Source organism: Callithrix jacchus, chromosome 14, assembly GCF_049354715.1.
Source record: "Callithrix jacchus isolate 240 chromosome 14, calJac240_pri, whole genome shotgun sequence".
NCBI classification, from domain to species: domain Eukaryota; kingdom Metazoa; phylum Chordata; class Mammalia; order Primates; family Cebidae; genus Callithrix; species Callithrix jacchus.
Window position 1 is genome coordinate 56,585,373 of NC_133515.1, and position 20,971 is coordinate 56,606,343.

Consider the following 20,971-nt stretch of genomic DNA (forward strand, 5'->3'; position numbering starts at 1 on the left):
ACTTTCCCAAATCCATGTCTTTTTTTTTTTTTTTTTTTTGAGACGGAGTTTCACTCTTGTTACCCAGGCTGGAGTGCAATGGTGCGATCTTGGCTCACCGCAACCTCTGCCTCCTGGGTTCAGGCAATTCTCCTGCCTCAGCCTCCTGAGTAGCTGGGATTAAAGGCATGAGCCACCATGCCCAGCTAATTTTTTGTATTTTTAGTAGAGACGGGTTTTCACCATGTGACCAGGATGGTCTCGATCTCTTGACCTCATGATCCACCTGCCTTGGCCTCCCAAAGTGCTGGGATTACAGGCGTGAGCCACCGCGCCTGTCCAAATCCATGTCTTTAATATTGAGTCACTAACCTTGATTAAAAGGGAGGTGGGTGTGTAAGAAAGAGAGAGAGGAAAATATGTTTTTTGAGATTCATTGTAGGTAGGTTTGTCTGTGCAGCTTATTTAGAACTTCTGTTAGTATCTGCAGATCTCTCCTCTTAAAATTGTTTTCTCAGTGAATAATCCTGTAGTATTCTCAGGGGCAGAGAGGGCTGATTCCTCTGTTTAGTGTAGAGAGACACAAATTTTAGTGTAGAGACACAAATTTTGTCTTTACCCTTACCCTCTGCTGTATCTGATGTTTCTAAACCCAGAGCCCTTCTGTTCTATCTCTTCAGTAATGAAACACAGTCCTATGAAGTGCTGGGGTCTAGCTGTTCTTTACCGAGACTTGAATTTCTTAGTTTATTTCTTCAACAAATATTTACCAAGTGCCTACAATATGCCAAACACTATTTTCGACACAGTAGAGATGTCTGTTTTCAAAACAAATTTCTTTGCTCTTGTAATATTAATCCTCAAGAGAACCCTCACTTTCAGAACTCATCAGAGTATCGTAATTCTAAACTTTGGTGTTCTGTAGTGTGAATTAGCTTTCTTTATTTATTGTTTTTCTTCTTTGCATGTTATGTTTTAATTTTTCTATTTGATTTGTTCAATGAGAAACCACTTGCTCATTTGCCTTTCAGGTCTAAAATTGGGTTACTCTCATCTCCTATTCAATTCTTTTGTCTTTTGGATTTAATTCACACACTTTTGGTCATTTCACAGGATTTAGGGAGGATATAGAGGTAAATGTGTGTGTTCAATCTACCACCTTTGCTAGAAGCACCTGTGAGTAATTTTACCCAAATGAGCTTCAGCATCCTAATTCCTGTGTACCTGTGATGTGCTTGGGTAGCCCAGCATCTCAACACAATTGGAAATCTGGACTCTTCTGTACTAAAAGCCATTTCTGTTACAGACTGAACTTGTCCAAAAAGGTCTTCTGGCACCAGAATATGCACCTAGTCTGTGCTCCTCTTCTTGCAATTACTGTGTCCTCTGACCGAACTACTATTCCTTTTCTAGTCAGACTTCAAAGGATCCAGATTTCTGAGAATACATTATTGTTGGTACAATAGTCCCCTCCAAACCTACCCCAGCATTACCATATTTCAGAATAATGTCTAGGCCCCTCAGCCCAACACCAGCATCATATATTGCCTGAATATAAGACAATCTGTATAGTTTCAATATATCTTTTAGCTAAGCCCTCACATTTTTTTTCATTTTTTGGTCTTCGGTGATTTCAATAGGAGGCAGCATATAAATTTGTATTTTTATCACTATTCTGTACATCTGTGATTTTGGGAAAGAAACAGCCACTTGTTTAGAAGAGAAAGGGCATTGTTTGTTCTCACCTGAATGAGAAAATTCCTCTTGAGCACTTTACCAGTGTTCCAAGCAAAAGAGAACAAATGTGTTCTACCACCCCCTGGAAACTTAACATGGTGGTAGAATTTGCAGAGCGAGTAACACAGGCTCTCTATTGTGACTCATCAAACTTAAGACACTGTCTAAACCCCACAACACTCCAGTATGGTTCGGGCACATCTTAATTCAATGTCAATTTTGTTCCAAGAGATCAAACCATATGTTCTTATGTGTAATCTTTACCATCAGAGTATTGTTTAATGTCTTCTCATTTTATGAGAAACTCCTTTTTCTTCAGTGTTAAATTCCTCTATATAATCATTTCAGATCAGATATTTGACCAACATCATTATAGAGAAACTCTGATGTTCTCTAATTTTCGAAATAGAGCCTAGTTTCAGAGCTCACAGAGAATGAGACCTCCTAGGAATTCAACCCTGAGTTGCTAATTTCTATCTTGAGAGTAAACCTGGGAAGTGCTTTTTAGACTGTCTTGAGAAGATTTAGAGGAAGGAAAAGGAGAAGAATTACATCGTTTATTAAGTGGTTAAGCTGGTTTGTGAATTCTAATCTTGTGGTAGGAAAGAAATGAAGAAATTTAGTACTTCTGACCTTCTTGTTCCTAAAAATAGTTATTGTTTGTGAATAAAAATTTACTATTCTGAAAGTAAATATTTCAAAGGGAAGAAAATGTTAGAAGATTTTAGGACTATGAAAATGAGTTATGTGAAAATCTAATATTAGCACTCTTAACATGGGCATAGCACATCACCTGACCAACTCTTTGGCATATTTTCAGATTTCTATCACACTTCACTGTAAATTGCCTGCCCCTAAAGACTTTGTTTTCAACAAAGTAATAAACCCTCATGTATACTTCCTTGAAAATGTCATACTACCTAGAACAGATTTGAAGCATAGTAAATATTCATGACTATTTACAAAATGACTGTTTAATTATTGTTACCTTCAAGATAAATAATGAAGACATCTGCTGTGAAAGGCACATAGAAATGTTGAAATGAACATATTAGTTAATCACTTATTTATGATGTACTTGTTGAATGCTCACCATGTGTCATGTATTTTGATAAGTTCCTAAGAGCATATTAATTAGATAGATAGAGGTGGCAATGCATTCACCAGATTACAAAAGATTGGTGAAGACAAATGATTAAACAAATAAACACAAAAAAATGGGTTAAATACTATAGTGTTTATAATTCTATAAACAATTATAAACAATTTAGATGGCATTGTAACTGAGACTTCTAATCCAGAGGTGGGAAAAGAGTCCCAGCTAAAGCTGCTGTCTTGAATAATGAATATGGGCTACCTAGAAAAAGCCAGGAATTCTAGCTCCAGCATTGTTAAAGAAGCTAGTATTAGACTTAACTTATTATCTAAGCAACTATAAAACTAGACCATTTATCTGAAGCAAATATTTATAGCTATAGAATAGAAGCCATTGTAAGGCTGAGATCCTCTAGGGAGTGGAGGGGAAGCCTTCTATTTGGCATAGCTTTCTGACTGGAGCAATGTCCAATGCTTGCAAGTAGAAAGGAGAACTCTCATTGCATAGAGTAAAACCAGAGTTTTGTGTTTGGAGGCTACTAACATGGCTGGAATTTTTGGAGAATGTTGACAAAGGAAAGGTAGCCATAGGTCTTACTATCTGTATATCTGCAAAGAAGTTATCCTCTGATCCTTGGGGTACAAAGTGAAATTCCATAAGGCATAATAGCAGTAAACTGCTGATGAGGGACTGACAGCTCAGCAGACATTTCCACAAAAACAGTGCATGAAAAGTTGTGTAGATGATAAAGTTTTGACTCAACTAGAGTCCAAACTACTCAATATTTAAGCCAAGCATTCAGTTAATCCCTCAAACAGGTGTACGTTTAAAGTGAAGATCTAATTCTGACTACTTTATACTTTGGCAGGTTCTTTGCTCTAGAACTAAGGGCAAAACTGAAATAAACTCAACCTTAAAAAGATAAAAAACAAGGCTGAAGAAAATAAATTAATCTACCTGTAATCAAATGCCTCCAAAGCAGAAAGATAGCATAATCCATTGTCTGCAACAGATCATCAATAATGTCCAGGGTATAATAACAGAAAGTACTAGACAAGCAAAAAGGTAGGAAAGCGTTACCCATTTTGAAGATATAAAAGAGCTTATAGGAGCCAAGCCACAGTTGAACTAGATGTTTAAATTATCAGACAATGATTCTAAATGCCTATTATAAACATGTACATGAATTTGAAGAACAGCTAAACAATTGGATGGGAAAGATATCAGTAGAAATAAGAAGCTACCCCTAAAAATTTTTTGAGGGGAAGAAAATGCCAATCTTGTATATTTCTGAAAATAGAAGAGAAGATATATTCACATGTATTTCATAAAACCAGTACAATCTTGACACAGACATTAAAAGGAAAAAAAAACCCAATATGCATCTGATATGGTTTGCTTCTGTGTCCCCACACAAATCTCATCTAGAATTGTACTGCCCATTCTAGATGAGATCTAGGTTGAGGGAGGCATCTGGTGGGAGGCGATTAGATCACGAGGGTGGTTTACCCCATGCTGTTCTTCTGATAGTATGGAAGTTCTCATGAGATCTGGTTGTTTGATAAGTGTCTGGCATTTCCCCCTTTGGCTCTCTCTCTCTCTCTCTCTTAATGCCATGTAAGAGTGTGCCTGCTTTCCCTTTGCCTTCTGCCATGATTGTAAGTTTCATAAGGCCTCTCCAGCCATGCAGAATTGTGTGCCAATTAAACCTCTTTTGTTTATAAATGACTCAGTTTCAGTCAGTGTGAAAACTGACTAATGTACCATTATCCAAATTTTTTATAAGTATTAGCAAATTAAATTCATCAATATACCTGAAATCATGATCAAATGAGTTTTATCCTAAGAGAGAAAGATTAGGTTAACATTCATAAATCAAGCATCACCACTGATCAGTACACATAATAAAGAAAACAATCATCTCAATTAAGAAAAATTATTTAATTAAAATTCAGAACCAATTAGTTGTAGAAATTATATTAGCAAATTAGAAATAGAAGCTTATGTAAAATGACAAAAGGGATTTAGGAGAACCTGCAGGGAATACAGGTAATGTTATATTTAGTGAAAAAATAGTAAAAGTAAAATATTTCTCTCCTATATTTGGGAGTAAAAGAGTTCCAATTTTACCATTAATAATGTTTTAAAAATATTGTCCTGCAGGCCCTAGCTAGTACGAGGAAAGGTAATAGGAAAAGAGGAAAAAAGAAAGAATGAATGAAAGATGAAAGAAAGAACATATAAAAATAAAAGGAAAAATAAAACTCTTATAATGATATAATTGTGTGTATCAAAAATGTAAATCAAAGCCATCTATAGAGAAATTACTAGAAATAATAAACTAACTTAGCAATATTGCTGGATATAAAGTAAATGTAAAAACATCAGTGCATATTTATAGAATAGCCCCAAACAAACAAAGCCTGAAAACCCAAATTTACAAAATTATCATTTATAATAGTTTCAAAAATGAAAAATGTAGGAAGATGTTAACAAAAATGTAAAAACTCCATACAACAAACTATAAAAACTTGTTGATGGAAATTAAAGATGTTCAAAAAAACCCGGAGAAATATGTTAAAGATTGGCAAACTTGATTTTATTGAGATGTCATTTCTCCTAAATTTATCTATAATTTCAAGGCAATTCTAACAAAAATTACAGCAGAATTTTCTGCAGAAATTTAAATGTAGGTTGAAGAAACTTATTTAAAAATGAAAATTTCATTATGTGGCTCTTGACTAGCCAACACAATCTTGAAGGAGAAACACAAAGTTGGAGGATTTTAGTACCAGATTTTAGTACATATTGTAAAACTAGAATAAGTAAGACATGATGCTGTTGGAGTTAGGATTTCAAAAAAAAAAAAAAAAAAAGCCTATAGCACAAAATAGATATTCTGTGCCTCGATCTCCACACAGAGTCGACTGATTTTTGTCAAAGGTACCAAACAAGTTTAATCTGAGAAAGGAGATTATCTTCAGTAAATAACGGTGGGGCAACTAGATATTTATATGGAAAGAAACATTGAAATTTTCTCATATCACATACAGAAAAGTAATTTGAGATGGTTCTCATGCCTAAATGTTCACATTTATAAATGTGTTAAATTTATAAATATTCTGAAATAAAATAGGTTCACAAGTTTTGGGTTGGAAAACATTTTTAGGGGGGCTCAAGAGTCACTAATAATAAACAGAAAATATTAATTGGACTTAGCTAAAATGTAAATATTTTGCTTATCAAAAAATAATATTACAAAAGTGAAAAGTCAAGCCACAGATTTGGAAACGGTATTTTTAAAACATGTATCTGACAATTAGCTTTTATTAAGATTATATGAAGAACATCTATAACTTAATTATGAAAAGAAAAGCAACACAATTAGAACAGGGATGAAAGATGAACATTTTACCAAATCCGTATATAATAATTCCCACAGCACATATGAAAAGTTGTTTAGTGCCACTGAATCACTGGAAAAATGCAAATTGAAACCACAGTGTGATGTGACAACACCCTCACTAGAATGGTTGAAATGAAAAATACTAAAATATCAAATATTGGTGAGGATATGGAACACCTAGAACCCTGTGTATTATTGGTGTCCATGTAAAATAGAATAGCCACTGTGGAAACTAGCAGTTTCTTAAAAGTCTACTATCCCAAACAAGAGAGCTGGAAATGAGGCTGGAGGAAGCCACAGGTAGAAGGGAAAGTTGGAGGTCACAGTAGGACTAGAGATCCTCTTGCAACCCAGCCTAGTCATCTCTGTTAGAATGGATGCAGGTCCCCGTCATCTTTGTGTATCTACAGTAGCTCTTTGGTGAGATAGAGGATTCTGTCTTTTCACAGGCTTCTGACATTTTATCTTAAGCGTTGCTTATTCCCTCCACCAAATGGAAAATAGATGCACGGTCTTCTTCATCTCAGTTTCTGCTATGTCCAGTGAACTTGTCTTGTTTGAATTTAGAAAGGGTGAAACTACTTTATTGAACAGGGAAGTCTCATATCATTGGCTAACTGACAAGTGGGGCTGTTTTCCTGGTACACTGAGAAGGGGAGGCATTTGGAATCTCTTGCAGAAAAAGCAACCATGTACACATATACTTTTTGGAATCATTGTCTCTTCAAACTAGTTTGTTCTTAGTTGTATGAGAGAAGGTGATATCTTGCCTCAGTTGTAAATAATTATTGTTTTTAATAATTAAAAAATCCTCGTTATGAATTATGCAACCTTTAGATTTTAATGAAATCATTTGAGAATTCATCCATTTAAATCTCCTTTACCTTATCTTATGTCCACCTCCTTCTACATTCTTTACAGGATTTTTTAGTAAGATTCTTTACTCCTTTTTATGCATGGCCTCATAAATAAGTTAAAAAAAAAATAAAAATTATCTAATGACTAATTTTCTGATTGCTACATTGCCAAACTTTTTCTGGCTGTGTTTCAGATATAAGCTAAGAATCTGCTGTGGTGTTTTTAGGAGATTAACTTTAAAACAGATTCTTCATTAAAATGCACAATATTGATTTTTAAATGTGATTATTTAAATGGGAAAAAATCCTAGGATAGGAATACAGTGACTGTTCATGCCAATCAAACTTAGCTTTAGTATAGAAGAGCACCAGAACTAATGACAAGCATCATTAGATACTGAGGCTCCACAGAAACTGAATTTCTTCATGTATGTAAAACAAAAGTCTCCACAATAAATAATATGACATCTTACACAAAAAAACATGTGAATTGTAATGAAGATTCCTGAAATGTAAAATAAGTGCCTGTATGCATAATAAGATCTTAGCTAACTATGAGCCATGAGAACATATTAAAATAAGAAAATTCTCATATACTTGGCGAGTTTTAGTCACTATATCAATCATTGTGACAATCTTTTTCACCAGCCAAATTCTTCTTATTTCTATCTCCTTCATTATCCTTGGTGGAGAATCTAATGAGCAGTGAAATGTCCAAAATATAGGAATCTGGAAGAAGTAAAGATCCTTAAAATGTCAGCATGAGAAAGTCAGTTTCTGCTAATGTTTCCTGAAACAAACAAAAGAGTGAATTCTCTGGTGTAGAAAGATGCCATATTCATCACAATGACTTATAAAAATTCACTATAATTTACAACTCTTTTTCTAGAAATAGCCCTTGTGTAAATAATAATCACATAACCTGAAACTAAATTGATCTTAAGATAAATTATTAGACAATTTGCAAGAAAATTTGCAAATAGCATTTGCATTTTTACTGCTATTAGAGTATAGGAGATCTGGATAATTTATAAACAAATAAACCAAACAGCTGGAGAATACAGAATTCATCAGGCTGAAAACACCTCTGGAGATTTAAGAACAGATCCCTTGACATTAGACTTAGGCAGTGTCACAGCTCTTCTGATGTGAATGTAAAAGGTTTTATTGTTACTTTAAAATCTCAAGTGTAACAACAACATAGATTTTCTCCCCAGATGGGTCCAATTTCCACACAGAAAACAATTCATATAACAGGAGCAGGAGGGAATATTCCTTACACTGGCTTGTCCACATCTCTTCCCTTTGATGGGCCCTGATCAGAAAACTCACTGTTCTATGCCATATATTCCAATTGCTAAAGCATATGTTACACATAACAGATGGGGGATCTGATAACCCTAACCTTTTCTCAATATGTACTTCTACTTGCAGACCTTGTCACTGGTTCTAACCAAATTGTTTCCAGCCAGCAAGGGGAACGTTCTAAAGAAAACTTACAGGAAAACAGAAAGATTAAAAGTACAGCAAAGCCATTATGCAAATGTAAGGTCATTCAAGGCTGCCCTTCTTGAAAAACATAAGGTATAAAAATGGCAGAAAGATATCATAGTACAACTTTTCTAGTGCATCTCAGATTATTTCGAATTCTTTTTCAGTAAGACCACTGTATGGTTATTAATATTCTCCTAAAGCCACACAAAATGTTCAACATGTATCCCCTTTTACTAAACCACAAACGGCTTCAATTTTATTTCATGCTTATACTTTAATTTTTTTATGTTTAGAGTCATAGGTAACCTAAAAATGCAAGTATTATTTTTTTAGAGGCCTCCCTGCTTTAATATACAACAAAAGCCAGTGTTAAGAGCACTGGAGACTCTTCTACAAAATGGATCCTAGCCTACTGGTTTCCTCCACATTCAGGAAATATAACATTTCAAAATACATAGGGACATAATTTTGTGAAGCAGATTTAAATTTCATCCAATAAAATTAGAAAATGAACAGAAGTTCTGGGCAATTTAAAATGACATGGTGCATACCTTTTTAAATTTAAAAGAATAGAGTATAAGTTGTACAAAGTGTGTTCTTAGAGTATAATGGAATTAAATAAGAAATCACAGTAATATAGTTAGAAAATCCCAAAATACAGAGATTGAACAACACACTTCTAAGGAACACATGGGCCAAAAAAAAAAGTCTCAAAAGAAATTTTAACATATTTTGAATTAACTGAAAATGCAAGTTATCAAAATTTGTGAGTAGTAGCAGTGATTACAGAGAAAATTATGGCATTTAATGCATTCATTAGAAAAAATCTAACATTAAAAATAATAAGTTTCAAACTTAGGAAACTAAAACAAAGAAGACAAAATTATATTCAGAAAAGAACTAATAAAAGGGCAGAAATCGATCAAATTAAAAGCAAGGAATTTATAGTGAAAATTAAGGAAACCAAAAGCTGGTTCTTTGAAAAAATCAATAAAATTGTGAAACTTTTGATTATACTAAGCAAGAACAAAAAGTTAAAAGTCACAAATTACTAATATTAGAAATGAAAAAAGGTCACACCACTACTTATCCCACAGGCATGAATAAAATAATAAAGGAATATTATGAAGAATTCTATTCCCACAGACCTGATAATTTAGATGAAATAGACCAATTTTCTGCAAGGAAAAATCTACCAAAACTCAGGCAAGGGGAAATACATAATTTGGCCTGTATGTATTGAATCAATAATTCCACGCCTTTCAAAACAGAAGTCACCAGTTGGAGATGGTTTCACTAGTGAATGCTGTTAGACGTTTCAAGAAGAAAATAGTATCAATACTGTCCATTTTTTCCAGAAATAGAAGCAGAGGAAACACTCATTCTATGAGGCCAGCATTACCCAAAATGAAAACTAGACAATTAGAACAGTATCACTCATGAACACAGATTCAAAATTCCTCAACAAAATATCAGCAAATAGACTGCAACACTGCATAAAAAGAATTACATACCATGGCCAAGTAGAATTTATTCAAAGTATTCAAGGTATGTGTGCAAGGCTGGGTTAACATGAATAATCAATTAATGTAGTTCATCATATCAACCAGCTAGAGAATAAAAATCATATGATTGTATAAATAAATGTGATGCAGAAAAAGTACTTGACAAAATCTAACACTAAATACATGATGAGAAATTTTCAGCCCAACTAGAAAAAGGAGAATATTTGTTAAATCTTAGTAACTAATACATACAAAATCCCTAAGTTAACATCATTAGAGAAGAGAAGCTAGATGACTTCCTCCTAAAATTGGGAGCAAGACAAGGATATCTCTTCTTCGATTCCTATTCAACAATGTACTGGGAGTTCTAACTAATATAAAAAGATAACAAATAAAAATAAAGTCTATACAGATTATGAAGAAACAAAGCTGTCTTTGTTTGCAAATGATGTAATTGTCTATAAAAATTCTAAAAGTCAAGGAACAAAAAACCTTCTGGAACTAATATGAAATGATTATATCAACATTGGAAGATATAACATTGATATAAAAATTCAAATTGCCTTGGAATGTACCAGCAATTAACCATTAGAATTTGAAGCTAGAAACATAATGCCATTTACGATAGCACCAACACATGAAATATAGTCCTCCCTTGGTATCTGTGGGAGATTCATTCCAGGATCCCTCAATCAAATTAAATATACATATAATTTATCTGCAGTTGGTTGAATGCATGGATGCAGAAGACCTAAATACTTAGGAATAAATCTAACAAAATAAAATGAAGTCTTTTTCAAAAATAAAAAGTAATGAGCTTTTCAGCCAAAAAATAGTATGAAGAAAACTTAAATGTATATTGCTAAGTGAAATAAACCAGACTGATAAGGTTACATATTGTATGATTACAACTATACGACAAAGGCAAAACCATGGAGGGAGGGAAAATTAGTCTTGCAATGGGATAGTGGGGAAGAAGAGATGAATAGATAGAGCACAGTAGATTATTAGGGCACTGAATGTTCCCTATGATACTGTAATGGTGGATACATGACGTTATGTGTTTGTCAAACCCTTAAAGCTATACAACACAAAGAATGAGCCCCAGTGTAAATGTTGAACATTAGTTAATTATAATGTATTGAGGGGAAAAAAGAATTTGTAGGAATGCAAGTCCTTTTAACTATTAGGCTCAGAGAGACATTAAAAAAGACACCATAGTCACACTCTGCTCTCCCCTATGAGCTACCTGTTTATCTCTTACAACTGCTTGCTGTTGCCACAAGTAGCTGTAAATTAATCTAATAATGCCACATTGGACACTATAACCTATATCCTCTAGCTTACCAATGTATAGCCAATCACTAATCAATGTTATTTCTATAAACCAATGAGAATTTCTGACAACTTTGTATCAGCCCATTCCTGGTCCTTGTTTGCCTTTAGAAGTTTGCTTGTTAATTGGAGTGTATGACCCAAATAAACTCTCCTATCTCTCTATCTATCTATCTATCTATCTATCTATCTATCTATCTATCTATCTATCTATCAATCATCTATCTACCTACCTACCTACCTACCTACCTACCTACCTATCTACCTACCTACCTACCTACTTACCTACCTACCTATCTATCTATATAGAGTCTTGTTCTGTCACCCAGGCAGGCTGGAGTGCAGAGGCGTGATCTCAGCTCACTGAAACCTCCACCTCCCAGGTTCAAGCAATTTTCCTGCCTCAGTTTCCCAAATACCTAGGATTATAGGCACATGCTACCATGCCTAGCTAATTTTTATATTTTTAGTAGAGATGTGGTTTCATGTTGGCCAGGCTGGTCTCAAACTCCTGATCTCAGGTGATCCGCCCACCTCAGCCCCCCAAAGTGCTGGGATTACAGGTGTGAGCTACTGATCCCAGCCTATACACTCTCTAATTTTGCCTCAGGTTCTTCCTTTTAGGTCAACAGTTCAACAATGGTACCAAGGGTTCCACATCAATGCAAGAAGTTAATAATAGTAGAAATAATGTGGGATGGGTAAGTAATATAACCTGACAATGCATTCATTTTGCCTGCTACCCAGATAGAGCTGATTTATTAAGGAAGGAGAATTACAATACAGAAAAAGCTTAATTCATGCAGAGCTGGCTGAAGAGGAGATGGGAATTTTAATATTACTGAAATCAGTATCCCCCAAAATTTGGAGGCTATGGTTTTTCAAGTGTAGTTTGGGGGAAGAGGGGGATGCTGAAGAGATTGAGAGGGTGAGGGGAGTGAGGAAGGTGAGGGGATGGGTAGGCAGTGGGTGCTTTCTGCTGATTGGTTGAGGATGCAATCCTGGTGTAGAAAATGCTCTTTATGAAATGCTCTTTACATGCACTGAGTTATTTCTGGGTAAGGCCACAGTAGCGATTGGAGGGTACAGGTGGAGACTTTGGTTGTTAGACATGCAGAAAAACCTGAAAAGACATTTCAAAATGCCAATCATAGGTTCTGAAATAGTGGTGTTATCTGCAGGAGTAATTGGGGAAGTTACACATTTTGTGACCTCTGGAATAATGGTGGGTAATCATTTATGTCTACACCTTAACAGAATTCAGGGAAAAAGGAAATCAGAGGGCACCAGACCAGGCTTGGAATCTGAGTACATAACAGAAATAATTGGACCTACCCCAAAGTAAAACAACAAAAACTAAAAGAGTTTTAAAAAGTAGCATTCAAAAATTAAGAATGAAGAAGAATCTGAAGTTCAGGGCAAAAATAATGGAACAATATAAGGCAAGATAAAAGACTCTGGATAAAATATTACATGTAGTCACTTTTATTTTTATTTTAGTCACTTTAACAGGTGGGCAGTGAGAAGTAGCTCACTGTGATTTTAATTTGTATTTCTCAAGTAACTATGTCAAACATTTCTTGTGTTTTATTGCATTTGTATATCTTCTGTGATGAAATCCTTATTGAAATTTTTTGCCTATTTTCCTTCTCATTTTCATTGTAAATGCTATGAAATGCCATGAATTTATTGTAGAAACTGGGATAGTTGTAAATGTCCGACATTCTGAATTTGTTTGCCCCACGTCATTTAAAATATCCCTTTATTCCCAGTATTTTCTATAGAGAGAAGTTATCCCAGAAGGTCTGATTAGTTTTAAGCCCAACTTTTTGGTCAAGAATATGTTACTGCTGGTGCTGTGTGCTTCAAACAGCATTGCATCAGAAGATCATCACATTTTACATAATAACACCATTGATCAGGGATCCTTTTATTGTAAAATTCCTCAAAATCTTTTAATGAATGATTGCTTCCTGAAGGAATTATTTCATTACATGTTGCAATTTTTTAAAAATTTGTTTCTATATTTTCTAAGAGGAATTTTTCTATAAAGATTTTTTCTCTTTTATCAATTCTTGAAAGGAAAGCTAGGATCAATGCTTATTTCATTTTAATTTATAGTTTTCATACAAAGTTGCTGATGCCTTAGTTATTTCCAGAGTTCTTAGTTGCTGTCATTGTTGTGTGTTGGATTCCTCTATTTAGTAAAATGAGTATCATCAAATACATAATTTTAAAATATATATTTAGTAGATTTCAGTTAAATACACTCATTGTTTTCTATTATTGAAATTGCCCTAACTTTCCCAAAGAAGAGTCCTTCATGCTGATTATTCTGTTGATAATTTTCTAACGTAAATGACACCTGTTATCACCTTTTAAGAAGGAGTCCCGGCCGGGCGCGGTGGCTCATGCCTGTAATCCCAGCACTTTGGGAGGCCGAGGCGGGTGGATCACGAGGTGAAGAGATCGAGACCATCCTGGTCAACATGGTGAAACCCCATCTCTACTAAAAATACAAAAAAATTAGCTGGGCATGGTGGTGCGTGCCTGTAATCCCAGCTACCCAGAAGGCTGAGGCAGGAGAATTGCCTGATCCCAGGATACAGAGGTTGCGGTGAGCCGATATCGCGCCATTGCACTCCAGCCTGGGTAACAAGAGTGAAACTCCGTCTCAAAAAAAAAAAAGAAGGAGTCCCCCTCTAGGTGAACCAGTAGTGCCAAGTTTCAACCCACTCCATCTTTCAGGGTGGCCAGGAAACATAGGTCTGTATTTAGTCTGGCAAACCCTCTGCAGGAGTCTCCCCAAAAGTAGAGTACCCCAAACCATTCTGAGATCTGGCCCGCTGAGATTTCAAAGGAAGAAGCACCAAATGTTAACTTGATTAGTTCAAAGCTTTCATTAGGAGAAACTTACTTACAGTATGCTGCAGCATATCCTCAGGAAGAAAGGGAAAGAAAGGACTGTTTTACCCGAATTTGTCTTTTGTGATGAGGTAAAGGTAGAAAGCTTATGTAAGAGTTTAATGAATTTGGCTGAGGGAAAGGATCAGTTTCTTTTCTTTTCTTTTTTGATTTTTAAGTCAACTTTTATTTTAAGTTCTGGGGTACATGTACAGGATGTGCAGGTTTGTTGATTGGTTAACGTGTGACATGGTGTTTTGCTGCACAGAACAACCCATCACCTACTTACTGAGACCAGCACTCATTAGCTGTTATTCCTGATTCTCTCCCTTCCCTATGCTCCTTCAACAGGCCCCAGTATGTGTTGTTCCCCCATATGTATACATGTGTTCTCATCATTCAGCCCCCACTTATAGGTGAGAACATGCAGTGTTTGGTTTTCTGCATTAGTTTGCTGAGAATAACGGCTTCCACCTTCATCCATGTCCCTGCAAAAGACATAATCTCATTCCTTTTTGTGGCTATACAGTATTTCATGGTGTATATATGCCACATTTTCTTTATTCAGTCTGTGACTGATGGGCATTTTGGTTGAATCTATATCTTTGCTATTGTTAATAGTACTGCAATGAACATATATGCATGTATCTTTATAATAGAAAGATTTGTATTCCTTTGGATATATACTCAGTAATAGGATTGAGGGGTCAAATGGTATTTCTGCTTGAGGATTTTTGAGGAATCACCACAATGTCTTCCACAATGGTTGAACTAATTTACATTTCCACCAACAGTGTAAAAGTGCTTCTTTTCTTCGCAGCCTCACTAGCATCTGTTGTTTCTTGACTTGACTTTTCAAATTATTTATTAATTATTTTTTAAGACAGAGTCTCACTCTGTTGCCTAGGCTTGAGTGCAGAGGCACAATGTTGGCTCACTGCAATATCCACCTCCCAGGTTCAAATGATCCTCCTGTGTCATTCCCCTTAGTAGCTGAGATTACAGGCACACACCACTATGCCCAGCTAATTTTTATATTCTTAATAGAGATGGGGTTTTGTCATGTTGGCCAGGCTGGTCTCAAACCCCTGATCTCGAGCAATCTACCTGCGTCGGCCTCCCAAAGTGCTGGGATTATAGGCGTGAGTCACTGTGCCTGGCCTCTTGAATTTTTAATAAGATTCTGATGCATGGGATGGTATCTCATTGTGGTTTTGATTTGCATTTCTCTAATGATTAGTGATGTTGAGCATTTTTTCACATTTTTTGGCTGCACAAATGTCTTCTTTGGAGAAATGTCTGTTTATGTCTTTTACCCACTTTGTAATGGAGTTGTTTTTCTTGTAAATTTGTTTAATTAAGTTCCTTGCAGACTTTGAATATTAAACCTTTGTCAGGTGGATAGATTGCAAAGATTTTTTCCCATTCTATAGGTTGTCTGTTCAGTCTGATGATAGTTTATTTGCTGTATAGAAGCTCTTCAGTTTAATTAGATCCCATTTGTCGATTTTTGCTTTTGTTGCAATTCTTTTCAGTGTTTTCAAGATGAAATCTTTGCCTATGCCTATGTCCTGAGTGCTATTGCCTAGGTTTACTTTCAGGTTTTTAGTTCTTGGTATTACATTTAAGTCTTAAATCCATCTTGAGACAATTTTTGTATGAGGTGTAAGTAAGGGGTCCAGTTTCAGTTTTCTGCATAAGTCTAGCCACTTCTCCCAGCATCATTTATTAAATAGGGAATCCTTTCTCCATTGCTTGCTTTTGTCAGATTTGTCGAAGATGAGATGGTTTCAGGTGTGGAGTCTTATTTACAAGATTTATAAGTTCTCTATTCTGTTCCATTGGTCTACATGTCTTTTTGTTTTCTCTCTCTTTTTTTAAACCAGTACCATGCTGTTTTGGTTAATGTAGGCTTGTAGTATAGTTTAAAGTTGAGTAGTATGATGTCTCCAGTTTTGTTCTTTTTGATTAAGATTGTCTTGGCTAGATGAGCTCCTTTTTTGGTCTATATAAATTAATTTTTTTCTAATTATTTGAGGAATGTCAATGATAGTTTAATGGAAATATCATGAAATCTATAAATTTCTCTGGGCAATATCACCATTTCCATAAAATTAATTTCTCCTATCCATGAGCATGGAATGTTTATCCCTTTGTATCCTCTCTGAGTTTCTTGATTTGTAGTTCTTCTTGAAGAAATACTTCACTTGCCTTGTTAACTGTATTTCTAAGTATTTTATTATCTTTGTAGCAATTATGAATAGAAATTCATTCATGATTTGGTTCTCTGTTTGTCTGTTGTTGGTTTATAGGAATGCTAGCAAATTTTGCACATTGATTTGTATCCTGAGACTTGCTGAAATTACTTATCAGCTTAAAAAGTTGTGGGGCTGAGATGGTGGGGTTTTCTCAATATAGGATTATATAATCCATAAATAAAGATAATTTGGCTTCTTCCCTTTGTATCTGAATATCCTTTATTTCTTTCTTTGCTTGATTGCCCTAGCCAGAACTTTGAATACTATGTTGAATAGGAGTGGTGAGACTATTTTCCAAAGGGAATGCTTCCAGCTTTTGCCTATTCAATATGATATTGGCTGTGGGTCTGTCATAAATAGCTCTTATTATTTTGAGATTATATGTTTCATCAATGCTTAGTTTATTGAGAGTGTTTAACATGAAATGATGTTGAATTTTATCATAGGCCTTTCTGCATCTATCTATCTATCTATCTATTTATCTATCTATCTATCTATCTATGCATCCATCTATCCATCCATCCTCTTTACTTTATAAATTACCCAGTCTCAGGCAGTTATTATAGCTTTGTGAAAATGGACTAATACAGATAAAGATATATACAACCTAAAACCCAGAGAGAGAGATTGATATGGTTAGGCTTTGTGTCCCCTCCCAAATCTCATCTTGAATTGCATTCCCCATAACCCTCATGTGTTAAGGAAGAGACCAGGTTGAGATGATGGAATCATGAAAGCAGTTTTCCCCATGCTGTTCTCATGATAGTAAATGAGTTCTTAAGACCTCTCATGGTTTTATAAGGGGCTCTTTCCCCTCCGCTCAGCACTGCTTCCCCCTGCCACTTTCTGAAGAAGGTGACTTGCTTCTCCTGCCATGATTGTAAGTTTCCTGAGGCCTCCCCAGCATGCTAAACTGTGAGTCAATTAAACCTTTTTCCTTTATAAATTAACCAGTCTCAGGCAGTTATTTACAGTCGTGTGAAAACAGACTACTGCAGATATAGATATATATCTCCAGGTTCCAGTTACTGTTCCCTCTCTCTGCTCTTTCTTTCAGGATAAAGAACTAAAAGTTATGCTACTCTTTCTTGCTGAACTCTTACAGTTTTCCTGTTCTGTCAAAATTTCCAAATTGTCTCTTTTTAAGTAATCCTCAAATTTCTATATTTGCTTGTGCTCTAATTTTCCTACTAACATCCTGCATGATATAGAAGTAAAAAAAATTGTCAGTATAAGCTTTAAGATGAGCCTTAAGAAATTTTAGTCAGTAATGGGAGAATGTAGAGAAGGTAGAATAAGATAGCTGAATACAACTCCCCAGGGATCCGTGATCATACCCCTGTGGGAACACCAAATTGAACAACTATGCACAAAAGAAAGCACTTTCATAAAGACCAAAAATCAGGTGAATGATTACAATACCTGTTTTTAACATTATATCAAGTAAATAGGTGCTGAAGAGAGTAGGAAAGACAGTGTTGTAGTACCTCATTACCCCTCCCTTATTCCCTGGCTGTACAACATGCCTTGTGGAGAGAGAATTTGTATGCTTGGGTGAGGGAGAGTTAAGTGATTGTGGGACTTTGCATTGGATCTCAGTGCTGCCCTGTCACAGTGGAACACAATACAGGGCAGAATTCGGCTGGAAACCATGGAGGGAGCATTTAGAGCATCTTTAGCCAGAGGGAATACTCTGCCCCAGCAGTAGGAACCTGAGTTCCAACAAGCCTCACTGCTAGTGGACTCAAGTGCCTTGGGATACTGAATATATTTGAAAAGCTACAAAGACCGCAGTCCTTGGGCAAGTCCCGGTGCTATACTGGGCTCAGAACCTGTGGACTTGGGGTACATGCAACTAAGCGAGACACGAGCTGGGACAGCCAATAAAATGCTTGTGCCACCCCTCCCCCAACCCTATGTAATACAGCTTGGAGAGAGACTTCTGCTTGCAGAAAGGAGAGAGAGGAGTAAAGAGAACTTTGTTTTGAAACGTGGATACCAGCTCAGTCACAGTATAATAAAGAACCAAGCAGAGTCCTGAAACCCCCAATTCCAGGCCCTAGCTCCTGGCTGACATTTATAAACCCACTCTGGGCCAGATGAAAACCTGCCTCTCTGAAGGGAAGGACTCAGCCCTGAATGGCTTCCTCACCTGCTGATTAAGGAGACTTTGGTCCTGGAATAAACATCAGTAGTAGCCAGGCAGTAGTTACCAAGAACCTTGGGAAAGACCCCCTACTGTAACCCAGGGTAGTCCTAGCTGTGGTGGCCAGGGGAATGCTTGCATTGACCCTTCTCCACTTCCAGGCAGCCCAACAAGGAAAGAGAGACTATGGTTGCTTGGCAAAAGTAAGGAAACAGAACAAGAGACTCTGTCTGGTATTCCAGAGAATTCTCCCGGATCTTATCATAGCCCACAAAGGTGTTGTTTTTATGATTCTGCAAGAGTTGTAGTGTTACTGGGCTTGGGGTGCCCCCTAGTGCAAATATGGCTGCAGTAACCAGAGACTCGATCACAACATTCAATTCCCCTTGAATACCCTGAAAGCTTTCTCAAGTAGGTAGGTATTTCTCAAGTAGAATTAGAAAATTAAAACAAATACCTAACTCTTCAGTGCCCAGATCCTGAAGAACATTCACAAGCATCATGAACTTCCAAGAAAACATGACTTCATTGAACAAAGGAAGTAAGGCACTGTAGTGAGCAATCCCAGGGTGAAAAAGATATGTGATCTTTCAGGCAGAGAATTAAAAATAACTGTTTTGAGGAAGCTCAATAAAGTTCAGGATAACCCATGATAGAAGTTTGCCTATGTAACAAACATGCACTTATACCCATGTCCTTAAAATAAAAGTTAAAAGATTAAAAAAAAAAAAAACCACAGAAAAGAAATTCCAAGTCCTGTCAGAGAAATTTAGCAAATAGATTAAAAAAATTTTTTTTGATCAAGCAGAATTGCTGGAGCTAAAAAATTCTGTTGGCAAAATGAAAAATATATTGAAGTCTCTCAACAGCAGAACTAATCAAACAGACTAAAGGATTAGTGAGCTTGAAAACAAGCTATATAAAAAGCACACAAACAGAGGAGAAAAAAAATAATAAAGCACATCTTCAAGACCTAGAAAATAGTTTCCAAAGGGTAGATATAAGAGTTATTAGCCCTAATGAGAAAGAAGAAGGGAGGGAGGGAGGGAGGAAGAGACAGAGAGAAAGACAGAGAGAGAAAGAGAGAGAGATCAGGATAGAATATTTAAAAAAATAGTAACAAGAAACTTTCAAAACCTTGAGAAAGATGCCAATTGTTAAGTACAAAAAGGTCATAGAACACCAAGCAGATTTAACTGAAAGAAGATTACCTCAAAACATTTAATAGTCAAATTCTCAGAGGACAAGAATAAAGTATCCTAAAAGCAGCAAGAAAAAAGAAACAACATATAAAGGAATTCCAACAGATCTGACAACAGACTTCTCAGTGGAAACCTTACAGGCCAGGAGAGAGTGGCATGACATATCAAAGTGCTAAAAGAAAAAAAGGAATATCTTAGAATAGTATATCCATGAAAATATCCTTCAAACCTGAAAAAATAAACACTTTCCCAGACAAACAAAAACTGAGAAATTCCATTAATACCAGACCTGTTTTGTAAGAGATGATAAAGGGAGTTTTTCAATCTGAAAGAAAATGATATTAACAAGCAATAAGAAATCATCTGATGACACAGAACTCACAAGAAACAGTCAGTACAAAAACAAATACAAATGCTCCAATAGTATGATTGTCATGTGCAAACCACTCATATTATCTTGAGCAGGAAGATTAAAATACGATCTTATCAAAAATAATAACTACAGTGGCTTTTTAAAAAATAGTATGAAAAGGTATAAATGGAAATAGTAAAAAGTGGACAGGGATGGAGTTATAATGTAGAGTTCCTATTAGTATTTTTTGCTTGCTTGTTGTTGTTTATGAAACCAGAGTAAGTTGTCACCAGTGTGCATATTTGGATAAAAGCCACCCTAAGCAAAACAGCAACAACAACACCCAGAGCTGGAAGCATCACATTACATGACTTTACATTATACTACAAGGCAACAGTAACCGCAGCATCATAGTACTGGTATAAAAATAGGCTTATAGACCAACAGAACAAAATAGAGAACCCAGAAATAAAGCCACATATTTTCAACAAACAAATCTACACAGTCAACAAAAATAGACACCGAGGAAATTATACCCTATTCAATAAATGATGCTGGGGAAATTGGAGAGCCATATGCAGAAGAATGAACTGGACCAATATCTCTCAACATATTTAAAAACGAAATTAGATTAACAACTGATTTTTTAAAATCTAATTTAAAACTAGATAGATTAAAATCTTAAATGTAATACCAGAAA

The 20,971-nt window shown here is 35.6% G+C and overlaps 1 long non-coding RNA gene and 1 other non-coding gene across 4 annotated transcripts in view; one reads left to right on the plus strand and one right to left on the minus strand.

Moving 5' to 3' along the window:
• Positions 1-20,971, plus strand: part of LOC108588232 (uncharacterized) — a 638,370-nt gene that overhangs the window by 363,187 nt on the left and 254,212 nt on the right. The window lies entirely within an intron of this gene.
• Positions 2,028-2,092, minus strand: LOC118147618 (small nucleolar RNA SNORD78). The gene has a single exon (XR_004734059.1). It is a non-coding gene; the product is annotated as a small nucleolar RNA SNORD78 (small nucleolar RNA).